Raw genomic sequence first — 20,545 nt, 5'->3', positions numbered from 1 at the left:
GATGTATTTCTACTTAGTTTATAAAATGTTTTGATATGATTAGATCCATAATTCCCTGGACTAATTATAGTTTAAATATCCTTAAGTCAACGGTACCAGTATTTTAAAACTGATTCGGACAGCCAACTTCATGGCACATACTAAGATTTTTTTTTTTCTTTTGACAGGAATAAATGGATTGTTAACTTAATGCCGATCTAAAAGAATCTTCAAAAATTAAATCTCTTTGAACCCTCTTGATCAAGCCATTTGTAGAGATAGACTAAGAAGACTATGAACGAAAGGAAGGAAAGAAGATGAAAATCCAAATTCTCCGGTAAATTTATCGGAGGAAATGACATGTTTGTTGATTTGCGCTGTTACACTACTACTCTCAAACGTTATGATGGAGTATAATTCTATGTTCTATCTATTTTTTGCCCGAAAGCTTGAGTTACCGTTACCACCCAGTCCACCAAAGCTCCCAATCATAGGCCACCTCCATCAACTCGGTAAATTCCCGCACCGTTCCTTGCGGTCCCTTTCGAACAAGTACGGCGAGCTCATGTTGCTCTACTTAGGCAACAGGCCAACACTCGTCGTGTCGTCCGCAACAGCAGCCCAAGAGATCATGAAGACGCACGATCTCATCTTCGCCAATAGGCCTAAATTACGCTTCGTCAACAGAATTTTTTCTGATGGCAATGACATAGCGTTTAGTTCATATGGAGAGAAATGGAGGCGTATGAAGAGGATTTGTGTAATGAATCTTCTAAGCAACAAGAGGGTTCAATCATTTCAAACAATAAGAAAAGAGGTTGTGGATCAAGTGGTTGAAAAGATCGAGAGCTATGATGGTTCAGTATTCAACTTGAGTGAGGCTTTTATAATACTTTCTAAAGGTCTAATATGCAGGACGGCGCTAGGAAGGAAGTACAGTGGCGACGATGACGATAATGGAAGAGGTGCCGAGTTTTATCAGCTCTTCAAGCAGCTTATGGAGGTGATGGGAGCGGTAAGCGTGGGAGATTACATTCCTTACTTAGGTTGGATTGATAGATTAACTGGTTTAGAACACCGGGTGGAAATTGTGCGGAAAAAGTTGGACGCTTTCATTGAGGAAGTATTAAAAGAGCATAATGTTTCTGTCTAGAAATTAAGGTTAATGGTCTGTGCTGAACAAGTCCTTAGGTCCGAGCGGGGCTGGTTATCAGTTCACCGGAAACCTGCAAAACACAGAAAAACTACCCCGGGGTTGTTCCGGGATCGCCCCTCCGACGCTCAAGTCAGTTGATGATTGAGGTAGAGAGAGAATCTAGAGTGAGAAACTCAAGTTAGTTAGGTGAGTATTCAATACCTTTGCATTGATGGGACAAGAGGTATTTATAGTGGTTAGAATTTCCATAAAGTGGTGTGCTGGACATGACAGCTCACTTGGGGATTGGTGATACCTTTTCATAGGATGATTCTGGTGGGACCCACAATCCTTAGGTGGCAGTGCCATATGGCATGATTTCCTTGGGGGGATTTAGTGGGCCCAAACATTTAGCCCCACGCCAGGAAGAGGCAGAAGGGCCGTCCGACCGGGTGAAGCCTCTTGGTGGCGTAAACTCCCCTCATGCGACCGACCTCCGCAAAGAGGCCAGCGGGGGACCGGGTCGGGCATGCGCCGACCAGGTTTACATAATCAAAACGATCTCTTGAACCGACCTCCATGAGAGGAGATTAGGGGGAGACCAGGTCGGGCTAGCGCCGACCAGGGACAGTTTGACCAAGAACATTGGAACTTGACTGACCGACCGGGTTCCTGAGAGGAGAACCGGGTCGGCTGAGGGGCTAGAGAGCCCCTTGGCTGACCGACTAGGTCTTGGGAGCAAGAGACCAGGTCGGCTGAGGGGCTAAAGAGCCCCTTGATTGACCGACCGGGTTCCTGAGAGGAGAACCGGGTCGGCTGAGAGGCTAGGGTGCCCCTTGGCTTACCAACCAGGTCTTGGGAGCAAGAGACCAGGTCGGCTGAGGGGCGAAAGAGCCCCTTGACTGACCGACCGGGTTCCTGAGAGGAGAACCGGGTCGGCTGAGAGGCTAGGGTGCCCCTTGGCTGACCGACCAGGTCTTGGGAGCAAGAGACCAGGTCGGCTGAGGGGCTAAAGAGCCCCTTGACTGACCGACCGGGTTCCTGAGAGGAACCGGGTCGGCTGAGAGGCTAGGGTACCCCTTGGCTGCCTGACTGACCGACCAGGTCTTAGGAGCAAGGGACCGGGTCGGCTGAGAGGCTAAGAGCCCCTTGGCTGACCGACCAGGTTCTTAGAGCTAGGGACCAGGTCGGCTTAGAGGCTAAAAAGCCCCTTGATTGACCGACTAGGTTCTTGCAACAAGGGACCAGGTCGGTTGAGAGACTAAGAGCCCCTTGACTGACCGACCGGGTACTGGATTGACGGGCGCAGCTCGGACAGGGCTAACATGCCCTGGAGAGGCCGACCGGGTGGCTCCCTAGCACTTGGTGATTCTGGCCAAGTGAAGGGAACGAAAGGAGACCGGGTCGGTCAAGGGGTGATGGAGCCCCAGGTTGACCGACCGGGTACTGGATGGACGGGCGCAGCTCGGACAGGGCTACCATGCCCTGGAGAGGCCGACCGGGTGGCTCCCTAGCACTTGGTGATTCTGGCCAAGTGAAGGGAACGATCGGAGACCGGGTCGGTCAAGGGGTGATGGAGCCCCAGGTTGACCGACCGGGTACTGGATTGACGGGCGCAGCTCGGACAGGGCTAACATGCCCTGGAGAGGCCGACCGGGTGGCTCCCTGGCACTTGGTGATTTTGGCCAAGTGAAGGGAACGAGCAGAGATCGCCATTTTGCCCGACCGGTATCCCGAAGATACTTATTTCCAGACGACCGATCGGGTGGCAGTGAGCTGGAAATCAGTGATGGCCACTTGGCGTTTTTCGATGAGCTGGATGGGACTTTCTAAAAATTTTGACGTTTCGTCTTCCCGGAGGCCATGTGGAGGCTTTTGATAGGTTTGTGAAGGGACGCGTCCCGAGGCGTGCTTATATATTTGTACGGGGAGGAGAGAGAAATCATTTGCACAAACTCACTTCCAAATTTTCACTTTCTCTCTCTAAAAGCTCTCGCTTCTCACTAGGTTCCCGAGCAACTTCTCCGGTTTCCTTCGTCCGACCAGGTACGCTTTTGCTTTTTTAGTTTCCTTTTCGCTTTTTACTTTTCAATAACCTCGGCCGACTCCCTTGTCCATACAATAATGGGAGAATCGTCCGAGTCGGTGACACCTCCGACCTCACCTCCCTACAATAGGTTCGAGGAGGTGAGAGGCATGGGAATAACGTTGGTGTCAACCGTAATAAGTTGTCCCGACCCCTCGGCCATTCCCGACGCGGTTCCGCTTCCGAGCCCCTCATCGTCAGTGGAGGAAGAGGCCGAGGGCGCTGTTCCCTTCCCTTGGGAGGTGTCCCTGGCCTTTCCTTCCACAGCTAGCTACTTAGACAAATATATTGATGATGTGTAGTGAGGGTGACCATGTCGGATGGTGAAGAAGAAGCGTCAACTTCCGGCCGACCGGAGTTCCCGGATTTGGATCCGAAGGAGGGTCCAGGGTCGAAGTTTCCTCTACCTTCGCTGATGAAGGCTATCCTCGAAGATCCGAGGGGGCAAGCTGCCCGATTCCATATAAGGGATCCATATATTGTCACCGGAGCCTTTCACACCGTTCTTACTCCTCCCCCGGGCTGCACTGCGGTATATTACAAGTCCATGGAGATGGGGCTCCGCTTTCCGCTGACTTCTTTTGTGAAGGACCTCCTCAACGCCTACAATCTGACAATAAGCCAAATTTCTCCGAACTCCTGGGGAGGGATTGTTGCGGTTCAGACCATATGTGCCATGTTGAGCGTCCGACCCACCATCACGTTGTGGCGCAACATGTTCAAATTGGTCGAGATGATGGCCGATGACAACGGACCTGATTGGTGGTATTTTCAGGCCCGACCGGGGTATAAGGTGGTGCTTGATCTCCCCTCTTCTCAAAAGGGGTTCAGACGGGAATTTGCCTTTATCTATTATGGTGGTGACTGGGGTATCCCGACTGTCCGACCGGACGTGGGGCCGAACCACGAATTAAATTTTCGGGTTCCTGAAATGTCCGAGGAGGAGGCTGTCGCGGCTATTTATCTGCAAACCGAGGCCCAGATTGTCCAAGGGGGGGAGGTTTATGTTGCTAGCAACTGGATCCCGAGCTGCCGGCTCTTCAAAAGCGAGCATGTTCTTTCGGCGGTTGGACTGAGCCGGACATTCCCCCGGGGTAATCGGCCGAGGGGGTTGCTTTGTTTGCTTCCTGTTCATGCTTACATTTTTTAACTTGTGCTTCTTTTTGCAGCTTGCTCTTTGTCACGCCTCTTGGAATCCGACCCAGACATGACCGAAAAGCTTAACTATGCTGCAATGAGGGCGGCTCAGCTGAAAGCCGAATTGAAAGCCAAGAAGATAGGCATCCCAAAGAGCCCCAAGGTAGGTTTTTTCTAGCCGAGCACCCTTCCCCATTGACTCACCGTTCCTCCATTTTTCAACGTTGACATTGGTTTATGCAGGATCCTTCGAAGCCCAAGGCTTCGAAGAAGAGGAAAGAACGGGACCCGGAGAAGGTGGCCAAAACTGCCAAGGCCTTGGCCAAGGACCAAGCTGAGAAGGCCAAGTCTGTAGAGGTCAATAGCCCTCGCCCCGAGGAGAAGGCCGATAAATCCGAGGGGACTCGCATCTCTGTCCACTCAGAGGACTTCCGACCAGTTCGGAGCCCTGAATACACGCCGGCCACCCCTCGTGGCCCCCATGATGACCCGGAAGAGCTTAGCCTTGCTCTGTCCAAGCCTTTCGCTGAGTTAGATGTACATGGGCTCGACGCTCGCTGGACCAATGCGGTCGAGTGCTTGTATAGCCCAACCGATCGGGAATATATTGCACAGACCAGCGGCCCAGAGGAGACGAACGACCTGTTCCGTAGCTGGGTTGAGGTGAGTTCCTTTCTTGCATTTAACTTCGCTCTTTTCTTGCCAAGTACTGATTAGTTGTTATTGCAGTTCTCTGCTCGGCTTGTCAACGTAGCTCGGAACAAAGTGCACTTGGTCGACAAGGTCTCTGTCTTGGAGGCTCGAGGCAAGAAGCACTATGAGGAGCTCCGCGCTGCTAAGGAGGGCCAGAGGATAGCTGAGGCCGACCTCGTCAACGCCAAACGCTGCATCGACCGGGACCAAGAGGATTTTAAGGCCGAGCGGGCGCAGTGGGATTTGGCTAAGCAGAAACTCATCAAGGAGAGGGATGAGGCTGTGATTGCCAAGACGGCTGCCGAGGCCCGAGTGGTGGAGGCGGAGGGCCAAATTACCCAGCTGCGATTCCAACTTGCTGAGCTGGAGAAGGCTCCCAAGACCGAGGACCAATGGTTTGCTGGTTGGAAGGAGACCAAAGCCTGCGAATTGTTCGTCAACGAGGTCGGCTCGACCGCCCAGAAAATGGGGGTGGATGACGCCCTCAAGCGGATGAAAACAGCTTTGGGGAGATCTCATCCGTCTCTTTCTTGGTCCGAGGTCATGGGGAGCTATGAAGCTCTTCTGAAGGAGGAGGATCAGGCCATCCTCTCTGAGCTGCATATTGCCCTCTCGGATGATGATGATGATGATGATGACGACGATGCGGAGGCGGCTGAGGATGATCAGGGCCAAGGGGTGGCCAGGTCTGAGGAGCATCACGGGAGTACTAATGATCAGACCGACCCCCCTGTCGCTTAGGTTTCCCTTAAATTGTATTTCGTTTTCCTTTTTGCTCTTAACCTTGGTAGTACCAAGGTTTTAGGATGTAATATTTTTCTAACTTAATGAAAGTCTCTTTTTATTTTATCCGAGCACCTTTTATGATTGTCAATTGCAATTTTGCTTCAAGTATAGATTCTCGAACTGGTTAAGTTTTGCTTGATAGTGCTGGTCGGATTTAACTCGAACAACTTGTGATTGAAACTGGTTAAGTTTCGAAGAATATAGTTGGTCGGGCTAAATTCGAGCAATTAAAACTGGTTAAGTTTAATTCGAACAATTGAAATGACTGGCTAAGTCTTTTTATAACTTAGAAGATTGACTGGTTAAGTCTTACAATTTCCCGGACTGGACCGAGTGACTACATGCCACGTCTGGCCAGTATCTCGGCTATATGCCCCTAATTGCAATTGACTATACATAGTATTTCTTTAAATTATCCAGATTCCATGGCCGAGCAAGTGGTATGCCTTCAGGATTCTCGAGCTGAAATGTACCAGGCTTGATGACTTTGGTTACCTTGTAAGGACCGTCCCAGTTGGCCCCTAGTTTGCCTTTCAGATGTGATAGCCCCGTAGCTTCGACCTTCCTGACCACCCAATCTCCGAGCTGGATCGGCCTTGACTTGACTCGACGATTGAACTGCCGAGTTACTCTTTGCTTGTAGCGGATCGACCTTAACAATGAGTTGCCCCTTGTTTCTGGCAGCAGGTCGAGGTTGATAGGTTTTTCTTCTTCATTTTGCTCGAAGTCATAAAAGGTGATCCGAGGTGATGGGATACCGACCTCTACGGGTAGTACTGCCTCACTACCGTAGACTAGTCCGAATGGGGAGTGTCCCGTTGCTTCCTTTACAGTTGTCCGAGCAGACCACAAGACTCCAGGCAGGTCGTCTACCCAAGCCCCTTTTGCTGCGTCAAGGGATTTTTTGATCCCCTTGAGCACTATCTTATTGGCCGCTTCGGCTTGGCCGTTAGTTTGTGGTCGGGACACGGCAGAGAACCTGGTCTGTATTCCAAAACGAGCACAATATTCCCGAGTTGGTCCACTATTAAATTGCCGACCATTGTCCGAGACCAGGGCTCGGGGCACTCCAAACCTTGTGATTATGTTCCTCCAGATGAAGGCTTGGACCTGTTTGTCAGTGATGGAGGCAAGGGGTTCGGCTTCAGTCCACTTGGTGAAATAGTCTATGGCCACTATCAAGAACTTCCGCTGACCAGATGCTGGTGGGAAAGGGCCGAGCAGGTCCATGCCCCATTTGTCAAACGGTAGAACTGCTGAATGGGTTGAGGGGGTAGCTGGGGATCTGGGAATATCCGAATGGATTTGGCAAGATGGGCATCTCTTCACCAATTCTTGTGCATCTGCCTTGAGGGTAGGCCAGTAATACCCAGCCCTTAGAGCTTTTCCTGCTATGGTTCTCCCCCCTTGATGGCTGCTACACGCCCCTTGGTGTATTTCCCTTAGGATGTAATTTCCTTCTTCAGGGGTTACACACTTCAGCAATGGGTGCGTGTATGATTTCTTGTAGAGCTGCTCGTCATGCCATAAGAACCAACCTGCTCGGTGTTTGATTCGTTCGGCTTCTTTGGCATCTGTTGGGAGGACTCCATCCCTTAAGTATCCGACCACCTCATCCATCCAAGTGGCGTTCGGTCTAGAACAATGTTCCTTGGCATTTATGCTGGGCTGGCGAAGCACCTCCCACATGATAGTCCGAGGGGCTGACCCCTCTGCCGAACTAGCCATACGAGCCAAGCGTCGGCTTGTTGATTCTCCGACCTGGGTATGTGGCTGATGCGGAAATGGGAGAGTTTTTTGAAACTCTTGTGCCTTGCCAGTACATTCTCATATTGTCCTCCTTGGCCTCGTACTCTCCCGAGACCTGACCGACTATAAGTGGGAGTCTGATCGGGCCTCAATGGCCGTGGCCCTGCAAGAATGCACAGCTGAAGTCCGAGGATGAGAGCCTCATATTCCGCTTCATTGTTCGACCCAGGAACTCGAATTTGATTGCATACTCCATTTTTTCTCCGACCGGGGGCTTAAGCACTAGCCCCGCCCCACATCCTGACTTGGTGGAAGAACCATCCACGTATATTCCCACTCTTCATTCTGGCCGACCGGGGCCGAGTTGTGCATTCAGTTATAAGTCCGCCAAGGCTTGAGCTTTGATGGCCCTTCTGGGCTCATATCCAGGCCGAAATCAGCCAACTGGTCAGCCCAATCAGTCATCCGACTGGAGTGGTTCCTGCTTTCTATGACCTTGCGGAGAGGCTGTCCGGTAAGGACCTTGATTTGATGGGCTTGGAAGTATGGTTTCAGCTTTCTACTAGCCATGACGAGGGCGAAGACCATCTTCTCCACCTCACTATATTTTGCTTCTGCCCCTCGGAAGGCATGGCTTATGAAGTAGACCGGGTGTTGCGTCCCTTCCCTTTCGGCTACCAGAACGGCACTTAGGGCGTATTCGGATACGGCCAAGTATACAAACAATGTTTCCCCCGGCAAGGGGGACATGAGCTTGGGAAGAGTTGATAGATGAAGTTTGAGGGAGGCGAAGGCTTGCTCAGCTTCTTCGTCCCATGCGAACTCTTTTCTCTTAAGGGCCTTGAAAAAGAATAGGCTCTTATCAGCCGACCGTGATAGGAACGTCCAAGGGCAGCTAGACATCCGTTAGGCGCTGCACTTCCCTGACGTTCCGGGGGATTTCATTTCCAGAACTGCCTTGATCTTGTCGGGGTTGGCCTCAATACCCCTTTCATCTACCAGAAATCCGAGGCACTTACCCCTTTCACTCCGAAGACGCACTTTTTAGGATTGAGCATCATACGATACTTCCTCAGTGTGCTCAGCGTCTCCCTCAGGTCGTCTGGATGATCAGAGTGGGCCTTGCTTTTGACGATCATGTCGTCAACATACACCTCGATGTTCCGACCCAACTGATCACTGAAAATTTTATTAACTGTCCGCTGTAGTGGCTCCGGCTTTTTCAGTCCGAATGGCATCATTTTATAGCAGTAACCCCTTGCGGGTGGTGAAAGCGGTATGACCCGATCATGTTCCGCCATGGGAATTTGGTGATAGCCTGCATTAGCATCCATGAAGCTTAGAAGGGCATGACCAGCTGTCGAGTCGACTAACCTGTCTATTTTGGGCAGAGGATGGTTGTCTTTCGGACAGGCCTTGTTCAGGTCTGTGAAATCCACGCACATGCGCCAAGCCCCGCTCGGCTTTTTCACCAATACACGTTAGCCAGCCATTCCGAGTACTGGCATTCCTCAATGAATCCTGCCTCGAGCAGTTTTTGACCTCCACTGCGGCAGCTTTGCACCTTTCCGGCCTTGATGCCTTAGCTTTTGCTTGACTGGCTTGTACCCTCCTTAATATTCAGCTCATGACACATTATTTTGGGGTCAAGTCCAGGCATCTCTGAGGCCTCATAGGCGAACACGTCCTGGTATTCCCTGAGCACTTGCACTACTTGTGCTCTTGTTTCTGGGTTTAGGGCCTTGCCCACTCTTACAGTCCGACCGGGTTCTGTCCCGATCTCTACTTCTTCGTCTTCCTCAGCTGGCTGAGGTCGTTCGTACTGTTTGGGGTTTTCTGTTATGTACCCCCCAAGTTCCTTGGTGAACTTTCTTCCCTTTTTCTCTTCTTCGAGTCCTCTTGGACGTCGATCTCAGTTCTGCTCTTTAAGCTATTAACATAGCATTCTCGTCCAGCCTGCTGATCTCCCTGAATTTTTCCGACCTTCCCCTCATCTGTTTCGAACTGCATGAGGAGTTGGTACGTGGAGATAGCAGCTTTTGTTTTGTTCAGAGTGGGTCGCCCCATTATTATGTTGTAGGGAGGGGATGTCGACCACTAGAAAGTCGATCGGTAGGCTTCTGCCTTTGCCTTTCTCACCCATCCGAGTGGGAAGCTTTATCGATCCCACGGGTTGTACCGAGTTACCCCCGAAGCCTATGAGTGGCTGGTCGAGTGGTATGACATCCTCTTCGCTGTATTTCAGCTTTTTCAGGCATTCTAGAGTTATGACGTCAGCGGACGACCCACTATCGACCAAGACTCGCCTCACCCGGGAGTTGGCTACCTTGAGGTCGATGACCAGGGGGTCATCGTGGGGTACACTGACTGGTCGACTGGATTCCCCGAAGGTCATCACAGGACAGTCCGACCGGCTTGGTTTGACCTCGAGTACTTGGTGCTTGAGGTTTTGGAGATGAGCTTTCCTGGCTCGGCCGGTTAGGCCCCCGAAGCGAAGCCACCCGAGATGACCCCGATGTAGCCCTCAGTATCCCCACTGTTGGACTGACCGACCTTCTGCTTCCCCTTCTCTTCACTCGTGTGCTTGAGGTAGCGGTTCAGCTTCCCCTGGTCAGCTAGATTGTCCAACCCCTTCTTCAGCTCCCTGCAATCTTTTGTGGTATGACCACATTCCCGGTGGTACTCGCACCACTGGCTTTTGTCCCTCCGGTAAGCTGAGGTCCGGATGGGTTGGGGATTGGGCAGCATGGACTTGTGCTTGATGTCCAGGTATATTTCTCTTCTGTTTTATTGAAACGAGGGTCGTTTCCATGATCAGTGAACCTATCCGACCTACCGCCCGTTTTCTGCTGTTTGGGCTGATCTCTGTTATTTCCTTCTTCCTTTCTCTTCTTACTTCCCTCTTCCGAGTGGCGGCAAATATCCGCCGCTTGGATAAATCTTTGAGCCTTTGCCATGGCCTCTGAGAAGGTTTTGACCTCACTTTCAGCCAATGTCCATCTTAGCCGGCCAGGTTGTAGTCCGGACATGAGAGCAGCAAAGGCCACAGCATCTTGTAGGTCGGATACCTTCAGGGACTCCTCATTGAATCTTTTTATGTAGTCGACAAGACTTTCATTCTTCTCTTGCTTGACCCCCATGAGGTGCAAGCTAGTTTTCTTTTGCCTCTTTCCGGCCACGAACTGATGGGTAAACATGTCCTCGAGTACGGTGAAGTCGGTGATGATTCCGGCCGGCAGTTCTTGAAACCAATTTAGCGCGAGACCTTTCAGTGTGGTAGGGAAGAACCGACACCATGTGGCCTCGCAGCTGGTCTGCACACTCATCTGGGCCTTATACGTGGCCATATGATCTTCCGGGTCGGTTAGGCCCGCGAATGGTTCAATAAGTGGCGTTTTGACTTTCCCCTGGGTAGGGGTGTCAATAATTTCTCGGCTGAACGGGGTCATGAACTTGAGACTCCCGCTGCCGAGCTTTAGAGGTTTGGACTGAGCGGAATCACCATGCCCCTCACGCTGAGCAGCCTTACGATCTAGGAACTGACGAGCATCATATCCCTGACTACGGCGTTTCTCATTAAGGATATTTCGAGCATCTTCCGGTTTGCGGCCAGGATTTCCCCTTGGCGATCTGGAAACATGGGTCTCCTCCCTCCGGAGAGCTGCTTCCCGAGGGGCCGACCTCTCGCCCAGAGGTGGGCGCTCATCTTGCCGAGAGGGGGGCCTTTGAGACCGAGTTCTCTCCTTAGCAGCTGACCTTTGTCGGTTAGGCTGGTCATGAAGGGAGCGAGGGTTTTGCTCTTCCCTATGAGAGGGCCTCTGGATGTTGTCCTCACGTTGCTGGAGGTTGAGCTGGTTATGCCCTTGCCCTTGCTGGAGAGTGGTCAGCATCTGCATAATGCTTTGTTGCAAGGTTTGTTGCAGCTGAGCTGCTATGAGTGCAATGTCAGCTGTGATCAGAGGCTGGGGGTTAGCGCGCTGGATTTCCCGAGAGGGAGAAGGCTGAAGTTCCTGAGAGAGCTCCAGGTGAGGGTCCAGTGTATGAACCGATGGGGATCTAGTTCGTGCTGACCTCCTTGGTTGGGGTGAGGGTTCCCTCTCGGTTTGCTGAGGTTGGGTAGATCTGTTACGGACGTTCTTGGAAGGTGCCATGGCTGACTAGCACTGTGATTAAGTCCTGCTGAGCAGCGAGTGAGTCTTTCGAAGTGGTGGCGAAGTAACTTTTTGTACTATCCCCACAGACGGCGCCAAACTGTTTCTGTCTAGAAATTAAGGTTAATGGTCTGTGCTGAACAAGTCCTTAGGTCCGAGCGGGGCTGGTTATCAGTTCACCGGAAACCTGCAAAACACAGAAAAACTACCCCGGGGGTTGTTCCGGGATCGCCCCTCCGACGCTCAAGTCAGTTGATGATTGAGGTAGAGAGAGAATCTAGAGTGAGAAACTCAAGTTAGTTAGGTGAGTATTCAATACCTTTGCATTGATGGGACAAGAGGTATTTATAGTGGTTAGAATTTCCATAAAGTGGTGTGCTGGACATGACAGCTCACTTGGGGATTGGTGATACCTTTTCATAGGATGATTCTGGTGGGACCCACAATCCTTAGGTGGCAGTGCCATGTGGCATGATTTCCTTGGGGGGATTTAGTGGGCCCAAACACATAACATTCGTTTGAATGCAAATTGTCAAAAATCTCAGAACGACGTTTAAGACTTTGTGGACGTTTTGCTTGAAGTTCAGGAAGACAATCCAGAGGAAATTTCAAGAGAGAGCATCAAAGGAATTCTAATTGTAAGCTTTTCTTTTCGAATACCTTTTAGTATGGAGACAAGCCTACAACAAGGACCCAAACTCAGGGGTTCATTTTGGAAATCCGATCCGATTCGAATTCTTGGATATTCGAAAATTTCAAATTGGAAAAATGCGGTCCGAAAATTCCGGACCGGATTATCCAAAAAATAAAAATTAAAATTTTCAAAGGAAAAGTTCATAAAATAAGTTTCGGATATCGGACTTTGAAAACAGATATCTTGGATCAAATATCTGAAAAAATGCGAAAATATTTCATGTTTCGAATATTCGAAAATGAAAATTTCTGATCCGTATCCGATTTGAAATTTTTGGATATCCGATCCAAAAACTTAAAAGCAGAACAGATATCCGATCCAAAAACTTAAAAGCAGAACGGATATCCGAAAAACGGGATCAGATAGACCAGATCGGATATTAGTAAAAACCCCTACCCAAACTTTTGGGTTTTTTTTACCATTGAGGACCTAAAACTTCATTTTTCACTGTTTGGGACCTCAATTTATTTTTAGGTAAAATTTGACTATTGTGAGGTTAAAGGGTGGACTCTTCAGTTAAAAATATTTTTTTAAATAATAATTGAATAAATGATTCTTAAAAATATTCATCTTTTTCATCCATTCAACCATACTCATAAACATCTACCATAAAGTCCACCACGGCCACCCCCCAAAACTACTGTGTAAAACCACAAACTATCTTTATTGAATATCACCCAAATCACCACAAGATTGATCCACCCAAACCACCCCAAAACAACCCTAGGCACCCCTTAAACCACCCCCCAACACCTTGAAAACAATCCCAACCCCTAAGGACCCATCCCAACTCAAGAAAACCACCACACCCACCCTAGAATAGCCCTTATCACTAGAAAAATCACCTTATTCAAGCTGAAATATTACCTAATTAAGTCCAAACCATCGTAAATATCCCATTAAAACCACCCCAACACAATTAAATCCAGTGAAAGATGAAAGAGAGAAGTAAAGCATTAATGTCGGCGACGTTGAAGTAAAGAGGCGGTGTTGGTGTTGATAGAATGGTAATTTTTATCACTATAAACTTAAATGGAGTGAATAGGCGGTGTTGATTGTTTGAGGGAAGAGCCGTGATGGTGGTATTAAGTACTAGGACTATTGATATGTACGATAATGTTTCTTTTTTTATATTTTATTTTCTTGAAAAACTATATTTAACTAATGTTGTTGGAACTTTTTTAATTGCATGTATGGTTAATGGTAGGTTTATAGTGGGTTAGTTGACTCGAAATAAAAAAGAAGTCCTAAAAAATGAAAAAGAAGTTAGAAGTTTTTAAAAGTGAAAAACTTGAAAGTTGAGGTCCTAATTGAAAACTTAACTCTTATAGTTTGAGTTACTTTCTAGTTTGTTGTTTCATATTGATTATTTACATTCCCCTATGTAATTCTAGCATGGAGCTCTTTTTGAGTCCTATGACTTGATAGGATATAAATCACGACTCCAACTGGATCTAATTGAAGCCTATATAACAATTAAACTATAAAAAACTATTATTACATTTAAATAATTTCTAGGTACTATTGGGTATGCTTTTATTTTAATTGGGCTTTTAAATTTGACACAACTATACTTTTGTTTTAGAAAATTGCACTACACCTTTCATTGCTTAGTGAATTACAGGACCGTCTCATAAAACTAGGGGCCTTGTGCTAAATTAAATTATAAATTTTAAATTTTTTGGTGATAAAAAGAGATGGAAGAGTCATTAATGGTACTCTTTTTTGGAGAATAGGAGGAGAAGAAACACCAAATAAAAATTTCTGTAAGTTTGCATCCAACATTACACTCTATAAAATTGAAAAAGGAATAGTCTGTAATTAGAGTTAGATTTTTTTCCCCTTTAGGAAGACAACTAATAAAATTAGGCCTCTATATTTTGAGGGTTCTGTACAGTTGCTCACCTTGCATAAGCCTTAACCGCCTCTGGTGAATTACATCCTCAATTCCCCATTGTTTACCATGATAGGGTTTCACAAAAATACATGTTATACATTTACTAATAGTTGACGTTCTTTAGAAAAATGATAGGGCCACGGTTTAGAAAAATTCTTAAGTCGCAACTGATATGAACATAATTTAATTCATGAACACGTTAGCAGTTGTATGTACAAGAAAAATGTTGTACATTGAATTGTAATTGTTATATATAAAAATCAGGATTATCAATATCATCGATCTATTAGTCATGTAATAAGAGGATGACTTTTGTTAGTACACTATATTTGATACATACAACAATTTTAGGGGTGCTAATCGAATCGTTCAATTCGAGTTCGACCCGACTAACGCTTGATCAAAGCTCAACTCAAGTTGGCTCGCCTCGAATTTGACTCGGTTCGAAACTTCAATGATCACGAGTCCAAAAGGATCCTGCTCGACTTGTTAAGTTCGCGAGTTTGCTCGATATTTTTTTCATAATATATTTCTTCTAAAAATTTATCATACTTCCCCCATTCGAATTACTCGCTACACATTGAAAATTCCACTATTCATCAATGAGGTTTGACCATGCATTATTTACTACTAGAATTTTTTGCACGCGATGCGTGCTTGAATTTTTTCGAAACTGAAACTCGATTTTCTTCGGCATAAGAGTCAAAATTTGAACATTAGACATACGAAATATAATTGTTTTTAGTTGCAAATTTTGATTGGTTTAGTCAAAATAGAAATTTATTGAATTTATTTATGATTTTTAATATTATAATTTTTTAGTTGATTTTGAAATTAAGTACAATAATACTCTATTAATTTTCGGTAGTTTTCTTTGAGTGTCGATTTTGATTTTGATATTACTTTCGTAGTTTAGAAAGGAAAGGGGGGCAAAATAGGCATTTCAAAAGAGGACACCATTGCTCCCCCCTTCCCTTATATAATAGAGATTAGATAAAATCAAATGTTATAATGTAATATGTTGTTGGATTCTTTTCAATGTATATTTTCAGAAAATCAAATTTCTATACTTTAATCTAATGCATAATTAAAGATATTAATAGTCAAAGTAGTGCATTCACAAGCATGAAAGTCAAAGTGTAGCGAGTATTTTAAAACGGAGAAAGTATTTAATATAAAAGTTTTTAATAATTTTGAGAAATACGGTCCAAGTTACCAAGCCCAATTAAAATATACCTTATGGTCCATGGTCATACATCATAAACTAGTAACATGAGTTTAAAAGAAATAGCAAATTAAAAAAATATTTCCAAATAGTCGATTCGAGCTAATTAAGCTCGAGTCGAGCTGCAAAAAAATTAACGAGCACGAGCCAGGCAAGAGTTTGGCGAGTTTAACAAGTTTTCGAGTCAAGTAGGGTTTGCGAGTTTTCGAGTCGAGTCAAGCAAGACCCTACTCATGATCGACTCGCTCGATTATAGAATTATATATACAACATGTGTATATGTGAAAAACAAAAGAACATTTGTCAAAACAGGCCTTTTATATATCAGATGCCCTTGTGATTTGCATAAAATGCACCAAACACCCTTGATGACTAACGGTGTTAAGTTTCCGTTAGCTTTTAGGGTTAATTAACTATTTTAATCCTAATTAAACCCTAATTATTCCAAATTAACTAACTAAACCCTAACTTCTAACCTACCTTAACACTAACCCCCTTAACTTCAAACCCTTACCTAACCTTAACCCCTAACTTAAAACCCTAATGCCACCACAATCCAATCACCTCCCCTCCCCTTGCCCCACCCCCACAGCAGTCCACCACCCCTACACCACCTCCCCTCCCCTTCTCCCACCACCTCAGCAGTCCACCACCTCCACCCTACCCCACCCACAAACCCCATTATCACCCGTCGATTCCCCCACCTCACCCAAGCAGCAACACCCCACCTTCGTCCCCCACCTTCGTCCCCCCACCCCCGTTAATTTCTGTCAAATCCCCCACCCCTGTTGATTCCCGTCGAATTCTCCCCACCCCTGTTGATTCCTGTCGAATTCTCCCCACCCCGTCAATTTCTGTCGAATTCCCCCACCCCCGTCGATCTCCGTCGAATCCACCCCACCCGCGTCGAATCCCCCCACCCGCGTTGCTTTCAACCAACCAACCCCACCGCTTCGGGGAAAATGTGGACTTTGTTGTGTTGTGTGTGTTTTTTACGGAGCAAGGGGGATTCAACGGGGGTGGGGGAGGTAGGGGCTGTTGCGGGGGGTGGAGGAGGAGGGGGCGGTGGGGGAGGGGAGCTGTTACGGGGGATGGGGGAGGAGGGGGTGGTGGGGGAGGGGAGCTGCTACGGGGGAGGAGGGGCTGTGGGGGATGGGAGGAGGGTTGGGTGCTGAGGTGGTGGCGTGGGGGAGGAGGGTTGGGTGGTGGGGGAGGATTAGGGGGGTTAATCTTAGAGTTAGGGTTTAGGGTTAGAGTTAAGGGTTAGGGTTTAGGGTTAGAGTTAAGGGTTAGGGTTTAGGGTTAGGGGTTAATAATGACAAAATGGTAAATAAAGCTAACGGAAACTTAACATCGTTAGACATTAAGGGTATTTGGGGAATTTTATGCAAATTACAAGGGCATCTGGTGCATTTTTGAAACAACGAGAGCACTTGGTGCATTTCGTGAAATTAAACCTCAGGGGTACCTGGTGAAAAAACCGTAAATTTTTTGTAAGAGACCACCACATGTCACTTTTAGGCATTAACCAAGCTTCTTTGAAACACTAAATACATAAAAGAAGAAAGCTTCGTTACAAAAATTATAGAGGAATAAGGAATGTTTACTCTTTTAGGTGGTTGTTAACTAAATTTCTTCATTTAAATGATGCCTAAAAAGCGGCCTAAGATTATTTTTTGCAAACAAATTCTTTTTAATGTATTAAGTTGTCAGAAAAAATAAAAGGTGATTTATCGCCAAAAATGGCATATAAAAAACTTCCCGAAAACAAAAGATGTTCATAATCTCTATTATATAAGGAAAGGGGGGAGGACGATGATGTCACCCTTTAAAAATACTAAATTACCCTTATTGATCTATAATGAAATAAAAAAAATACAAAAGAAAACAATTTAATAACCCTTTCTCATTCCAACTTTCCATTCTTAGTGGATATAAGGCACTATTTTAAAATAGCTTTATTTACATGCATATAATGAGTGCGATAGCGTGTGAAGTAGAAAACAAAATTAATTGGGTAGAAGAGTTGTCTTTACATTTTGTTTTCTCAAAAAGTTGATGTTCAGTTTAAATGTCCTACTTTCCCCTTTTTTTTGTTCAAACGAAAAAGTTAGTTATCCCCCTTTTTTTCTTATACTCCTTTTTCGATTCTTTGGTGTCCCCCATGTATTGTCTTATATAATAGAGACTAACGAAGTAAGAGGGGAAAATACATTAACTAAGATTTGAAACATCCAAAATGTGAAAATGAATATAACATCAAGTATTGGCAAAGGGAGTAGGAAATAGGGGTGTTCATAAGTATTTGATCTGATTGATCCGATCCAATTTTTCGGATATTCGAACTATCCTATGATCCGAAGATTTTTAGATTGGATCGCTTTTTTCGCAATCCAATTAAAACGGATCGGATATTCAAAATTTTGGATTGGATCAGAGATTCGAAATGAACACCCTTATAGGAAACATATTAAGCTGAAAATGTAATAATTACTATTAACTTCTATGCGCTCATGAGTGTAAACCAAAATACTATGCATAAAAGTGACATTTAAAAATAAGAAGTACATATGACATTTGACACTATTCGTGAATATATGCATGTATCTTATAACCTTAAAATTAAATTTTAATCCAGGACATATTTGCTGCGGGGACAGAAACCTCTTCCACAACGTTGGAATGGGCAATGACAGAGCTGATAAGACATCCTAAAATCATGGAAAATTTGCAACAAGAGGTAAGGAACAATGTTAAATATAGTACCAGTGTAGCCGAAGATGACTTAGGGAACATGAAGTACTTAAAGGCAGTAATCAAGGAGACACTTAGGCTACACCCTCCGGGTCCGTTGTTGTTGTTTCGAGAATCTTCCGAAGACGTCAAAGTTGATAAATATGGCATTGGAAAAAGGACTCAAGTGATTATCAATGCATGGACAATCCAACGAGATCCTATAGTTTGGCAAGACCCGGAAAATTTCAGTCCAGACCGATTTTTGAATGACTCCTCAACTGTTGATTATAAGGGCCAACATTTCCAATTTATTCCGTTTGGGGCTGGAAGAAGAATGTGTCCAGGAGTGTCATATGGGATTGTGACTACTGAATTTCTATTAGCAAGCCTTGTTTATAAATTCAATTGGACATTACCTAATGGAAGAAAAGGCGAGACTTTAGATATGGAAGAAAGTGCGGGTATAACTGTTGGTCGACGAAACCCTCTTATTGTCATTGCAACTCCATTTGATACTTAAAAGCAAATGATCATGGTGCTGTTTGCGGGATACGCAAATCACTCATGTATCTTTCCAAGTATTTGTCATATTATAATGTCTTTGTGACTGTCATTGTATTTCTTTCCAAGTATTTATTATATTATAACATCAGAATACCGTTTCCGTGGAGCTGTAACATTTTGTTTGTTTTGTTTTTTTTTTAGTTTTTGACATTTAAATGATTAAAGACAAATTTGCTAAAGTATAATTATGTTTGTCTATATCATATGGTAAATGGAAAGCTTCGTGTTGTGGTTGCGCCGATCCTATTAGTAATAGGTAGCACTTGATTTTTTCCCCTTATTGATAAACTTCTTAGGCTATATTTGGTTAGAACGAGAACTTTTTAATTTCGTTAAAACTATCTCTTTAGATAAACTTCTTAGGCTATATTTGGAAAACAACAAGCATAGATCAAATTCCCACCAAAAGGACAGTAATTCAAAGAAATTCGAAAGAAAAACGAATTATCATAATCAATTAGAGAGAGATGGTGATTTTAGGTACGCGAATAAGCAATTATCGCAAAAGAACCGTAGAAATTGGGGAAAACCCCCAAGAATCGATAAATTGTTCGATTCGAGGTTCAAAAAGATGATTTGTGAATGAAATTAGATGATAAATGGGAAAATCGAATCCTAATTGCTCAATTATGAGCATGAATTCTGAAAACTTCGAGCAGAACAATTTTGGGGAATATGATGATGAATTAGGGATTTTATTTGAACAAGAATTTGTGCGAAATTTACGAGCTAGGATCATTCCCGCTCTGATACCATGTTAATTTTCAGATTATATGAAATGGGTCTGGGTAACCCAATAAGGAGGAGGGGAGTTTAGCCCACTTACAAGTCCAAGGAGGTTCTATCCCAAAACCAATTGGTGATAGGAGGAGTAACTCGTAAGCTTATAAAGTGATTTAGTCTCTCCTCTTTCTCCAATGTGGGACACTCACATGTGGTGATCAATGGGATTGAACAGTATAATTGTACATTATTTTTATTTTATTTGGTTGCTTACATGATGAAGAAGTTCTTAGAACTAACTTCATTTATATTTTCATCTCAGCTTTGAGAGAAAAGAATGAAAAGAAGATGAGAGAATGAGATTGTATTTCTGATTATTGTAATTATTACAACATTGATTGACTTAAATAGAACAACATCATGACCTGTCCTAGCCAATCATAATGAGCTAATGATCTTACAACCAATCACAGAAAAGATGACATGTGTAATCTCTATAACAAACTCTAACTGATTCTAACTGATTACATCAACATACAATAGAGACAAAAGAACCAACTAACTAACTACTTGGATGAGCTGGCAGTAGTCTAAGAGTTAGTTGTTGCTTGTTGTTGCTTGCTGCTGATCTTCATATCTTCATTACCCCTCGCAAGCTGGAGGATGACTGAAAATCAGTCATGCCAAGATTAGAAAGTAACATGTCATGTTGAGGGAAATATAAGGGTTTAGTGAGGACATCTACAAGCTGTTCTGGTGTAGGATGATAAGTTAATTCAAGGAGACCCTCAAGAACTTTTTTCCTCGTAAAGTGACAGTCCAAATCTGTGTGTTTGGTACGTTCATGGAAGACTGGGTTCGTGCCAATGTGAAGAGCATGCTGATTGTCACAGTGCAAAGTGACTGAAGTTAGATGCATCACATCAAGCTCTTGAAGTAACCTGACTAACCATGTGACTTCAGCAGCTGCAGCAGCCATGGCTCGATATT

The 20,545-nt window shown here is 45.2% G+C and overlaps 1 pseudogene; it reads left to right on the top strand.

Moving 5' to 3' along the window:
- The first annotated feature begins 385 nt into the window (after positions 1 to 385).
- On the top strand, positions 386 to 19,495 carry LOC125496447 (cytochrome P450 736A117-like; annotated as a pseudogene).
- Positions 19,496 to 20,545: the final 1,050 nt, after the last annotated feature.

Source organism: Beta vulgaris, chromosome 4 (genome assembly GCF_026745355.1).
Source record: "Beta vulgaris subsp. vulgaris cultivar EL10 chromosome 4, EL10.2, whole genome shotgun sequence".
Classification (NCBI taxonomy): Eukaryota; Viridiplantae; Streptophyta; class Magnoliopsida; order Caryophyllales; family Amaranthaceae; genus Beta; species Beta vulgaris.
Note: the sequence above shows the minus strand (reverse complement) of the source record. Positions and strands in the feature narration are given on the sequence as shown.